The sequence below is a fragment of the Cydia pomonella genome, chromosome 22 (assembly GCF_033807575.1).
Source record: "Cydia pomonella isolate Wapato2018A chromosome 22, ilCydPomo1, whole genome shotgun sequence".
Classification (NCBI taxonomy): Eukaryota; Metazoa; Arthropoda; class Insecta; order Lepidoptera; family Tortricidae; genus Cydia; species Cydia pomonella.
In genome coordinates this window covers 5,959,496-5,964,725 of record NC_084724.1, presented here as the reverse complement: position 1 = coordinate 5,964,725, position 5,230 = coordinate 5,959,496, and positions in this window count along the sequence as shown.

Sequence of the window (5,230 nt, the reverse complement as noted above, 5' to 3'; positions counted from 1 at the left end):
CATAAGGACGAGATTTGCTTGTATCTTTATACGAATAACCTGTCAATGCGTTCTTGTGTCAAGCGACAAAGTGGGAAGTTTTGCCGGCCACGGTCACAATTATCCTCATTAATAGATGTAAAAAAAAGGTGACAAATAACACTGCAAAAACTAGATTTAAGAAAAAATATTTAAAATTTATTTTAAGTGACAGGTTTACTAATAACATTTGTTTTTTATATAAAAATACATTCAAGAAACGAAACATCAAACGAAACATTTTTTTGTTGGCGAAATTAGGCGGGTCCACACAGAGCGAGCATACGCGCGAGGCAATTTCCTCGCGCACAAACCGGCCAGTGTAGACATGCCTCGGCCGAGGCGAGGGAAACGCGCGCGCCGCCTCTGGTAAGGCACGTCTACACTGGCCGCCGCCTATTTACATAAACTCATATAACATTTTTTTCCATCTTTGACCTCAGAAATGCGTGGATGAAATCTTTCGGGTTCCTTGTGATACCGTGTAGATACACAAAAAACATAATATATGACATTTTTTACAGTCATGGTACGAAACTAAAAAAACTTATATTAAACTTAATTTAATGTACTGGCTTAAGGTAACTCTGATAATTTATATATGTATAAGCTTGGTTATTTATTAAAATGCCAAAACACCAACAAAAATAACTACAGAAGTTTGACTATATTTATTTACAGGCAGAATCAAATAGATAGACGACCAAAGTAGAGTTATATATGAATGAATAATATAAATATTATGAATAAATAAATAAATTTATTTCATACTTCTAAAAATCTATATGTTTTTAGTACACATGTCAAAAAATCGGCAAGCAAATAATATAAAAAATACAATAAATTAAAAAATAACATATAATTAATTAATTCAAATTAGGGCCTGTTTCACAATGTCCAAGTAACGTCCTGAATAAGTCATCGTTGGCGTTTCACAATCTTCAAATCAGCTTAATTTGTATACCTTTACAAATTAAGGTAGGTTTATCTGGCAGTTAATTTATTTGTTAGTTAGCAATCCAATACTTTACTTGGACATTGTGAAACGGGGCCCTCAAAATCATAAAAACATTAATAATTATTAATATATCGTAACACACCTTTGTTACCATAGAAATATGGATGCGTTGTCATATATTTGACCGCTTTGGCCGTCACTATATATTTGACGCTGACTATACAATTGCTCACAGAAGTAGCTACACGCCCCAGGTGTCTAAAATAATCTACATTTTCATTATAACAGTGTCGTATACAGATAATTTTGAACACCAACCACCAAGCCCGCTGAGCTGTAACTGAGAGTTACTTAGAGTTAGTTAGTTAGGGAATATTACGCAAAACTCTGCGTAGGGGGCGCCACTAGCAAAAACCGTAAAAAACCGCTTTGATGCATCAATATCATATTTATTCGTAGCAAATAATCTGAGAAAACTTGTCAAAAAGGCATAGTATGTATAAGTTACTCTATGGATTACGGTTTGTGTCAGTGCCGCACTCTGGCGGCAAAACATTGCAGTAATACTCCCTATTATAGTAATAACTCTTTTTATGTCATTTATACAATCAAAACAGGACAAATGTCAAAAACTTGAGAACAGTTCTGAAATTTTAGCAACACTTCCCATGTAGTCAAACTTCTGCATAATGTTTTCTGTGTCATTTTAACAAGACCACAGAGAAAATGTCTTACAGAGGCTGACATACATACAAACAACGTTATGAGTTAAAGCTGTGACAGTACAACCACAGCGAAAATAAGCTTACATTTTAATTTAATTATAAAAATAACTCAACCGTGTGTGGATATTGTTATTTAACTATTTTGTTATGTTGCCAACAATTGTATGGCCCGCCTATAGAGTTATATTAATATTTTCAGCACACTTTCCCGTAAAAGGTGTCACTACACGTAGGTGATACGGAACGGAAATCCGAAATTTCGACGTACGAAATTAGTTTTTTTTTTTATACTATTTTTTTTTCCTCACAAGTGCGATGAAAAACATTGTGTGTGCACTGTGTGCTACGGGCGGTACAGGAATTACGAACCTGTGTTAATTAAGTTTCACAGTCGATTGTAATTCTTGATTACCGCCCTTATTACACAATTAACACGAGACCTTATAGTACATTACGATACAAGTGCGAAAAGTAGGAAATTCATGAGTTGCGAATTATCTACTTTTCGTACGTGTATTGTACAATGTTTTACAGCACATATGGCCCTTTAAATAATCGATACACGCACGCACGCTAATTACCGCACTAGTACGGTAAAATAGCAATATGTACTGTAAAAAATATTATGACCTCCCAAGAATAAATGCCCAAGGCTGGCACTAGTCAGCCAATCATTAGGTAGTTCCTTTTTGTGAATTACAAATGTATGTAAAAACAAGAAAAGTAAAATAACATTATCCACATACGCAGTGTTCCTTACACGTAATACTTTTTTTTATCGTATTATTTGTCAATTTTTTAATATTTTTTTTTTGTTGTATGACACCACAGCCGCTAATTCTCACGACACACACACACACACACACACACGTGACTTGTGCATTATTATAATATAAAAAAAGAGTTCTAAAACACTAAATCATCTTTCGGTATTTTGTCAATTTTTGGATATAATAGCGTTTTTAATCATTTGCTGTTTCAAAAGATAAATCATATGGATTTTCTAAATACCGGGTGTTTCAACAATTAGCCATTACGCGAGATGAATAACCTCGTGCCGCCCAAACAGTACGATGAACACTCTGTTCCAGTGAAATTTCAAACTACATAACAACAAAGTAGCATTTCTTTTATCTCGTTAAAATTGTGAACAAATGAAATTCAACCTAATTAAAAACACAACTAGAATCAAACTTCATTGGCTATAATTCAGTATGGTAGGCGGCACATATAGATCATATGCAATTGAATTGAATTGACATCTGATTTGCCAAAATGTACAATTTTTTTTTCAATCATAAACAAGCTGTAAGGCGTATTTTGATTTTAATTATAGTATATGAATTCGATTTGATCGGATCGGATCGGTCAGAGTTCATATACTGTTATTTAAATTAGAATGCTCATGTATATTTTCAGTATTTATATATTTAAATGTTTTCTAAGTTAATTCGATATCTGAAAGATTTTAGACAAAAATGAACTAACTTTCCTATTGCAAGAATTTCACAACCTGCCTGCGTAAGCTCGACTCTAGGTCCTAAGTAATAGAGCTCAGATTCGATTGACACTATCTGATAGTGAACGGAGATTTTCAACAATATTACAACTGGGGAAATTGCCCATCCCTTGCTTTGTATTTAGGGTTTGCAATCCGGATCCAAAATGTATGCAATAATGTGGATCTGGATCCGCGGATCTCCCCATAAATTTCGGATCTGTCGTGCAAACCCTACTTGTAATTTTATTTTTGGCTTGGGAGCATACCGTACAAAAAAGGAGTAAACAGGATTTTAAAGGGTCGAAAACGCGCATGTAACATCTCTCGTGTTGCAGGGCACTACTACCATCATCGGGCCGTAAGCTTGTTTGCCACCGACATGGTACAAAAGAAAACTTTCTTGTGAAATAAAAATGGTAAGTAATAAATAATTTAAAAATCTCCGAACGACCATAATATTAAGAGCTTATAAATTCCCTTCGAGGCAAACGTAATAAAAGTATTTTTTTTGACATTAGATTTGTGAAGTGAAAACTTCTTTAGCGGCGCTGTGCAGTTTTTGTGATGGGGTAAAAATGTTAAAGTCGCGACAGGTCACGTGACCGACAGATTCGTCAGATTGAAAATTCGTAAGACGGAGACGTGATCTAATCGAAAAACTATTACAATGTCATTGAAGCCAGTAGACCGCCGTAGGAGAGGAAGTATTGTATTTTACCACATAAATAATAGTACTTTTATACTGATAATTAAAGCAATTCGTGCAAAATGATTCCCTAAACATTCCAAAATATTAAAAATGCACAACGTTAATATTCAAGTTTTCACTTTTGCCGGCACTCCCGGAGTGCAACCCGTTGTTTCTTTTTTTTTTGTAAAAATAGATTTTAAACAATAACTGGACCGATTTTTAGCCATTTTTAAACAATGACTGGACCGATAAGCCAAAATACACTTAGGCTGATTTATGGTATTATTGATCAAATTAACCTTTTGCACGCTTTAAAGCTTTTCTTTTAAAGAACGCTTTTCGCGAAAAACGACACTTATACACCAAGGTATAGTCGTTACTTTACTCATTGTTTAGTGTAAGTAAAACCGCACGTGCTACTTACTTGCACAAAAAAGTTTCGGTCACTTTAACCGGTTATTGAATTACAACTCCTATGAAAATTGCAATAAGATTCAAAATGAACTAATGGAAAAATATGTTGCGAGGCGGTGTGTGGTCCCTCTACGGTTACTACGTGCCGGCGAGTCGAACGCTACAGAACTTGTCTTAAAATGTGTCATCGAGATGCGTAATGTAATATCAGACAGCGCACCTATACTGATTTTTGAGCATTGGACTAGCCTACGCTCAGGTGCCAATTAGGATTTGTTCTTGCAAGTTGTAGCACGTGCGGTTTCACTTACAATAGACAAAAAGTTAGCCGTAAGGGTCAGCTTGAAAACTAACGACTGTACGGGCGCATACGAGCTAATTTAAACCTTATTTGAAAGTGTGAAGGTTACTTTGACAGCGTCTGTCGTAACTCCTATAAATGTCCTTGGCGCTGTAGGCACGATTAGTAACGACGACTTTAAGTGTTCTTGGCGTTCAAAAGGTCAAAACGAATTCAAAAAACAGCCAAGCCATATCTCGTCCTATAGGACACGAATAAGACAAAGCTCGAAATTTCTAGAACAGTTTGGTATGTATGTTAACAAAAAACCTGTTATCGTGTTTTAACCGTTTTTGACTTTCATCAAGTTTGCTCGAAGTGTTGATAAGACAAAACTATATTGCACATACATTTGTGACAGCTTCGTGGCATTGACACACACACACACACACACACACACACACACACACACACACACATTCGTCTACCCATAATGACACATAACAAAGCATGTCTTCAGAACTATATTATCACCATCAAAAATGGACGATGATAGAATCAGACTAAGCTAAGTTGGCAGCGATTTTGATAGCCCAGACGATGTAAGTGTTAAGTAAACATCATAATTCCTGATAAGTTTAAC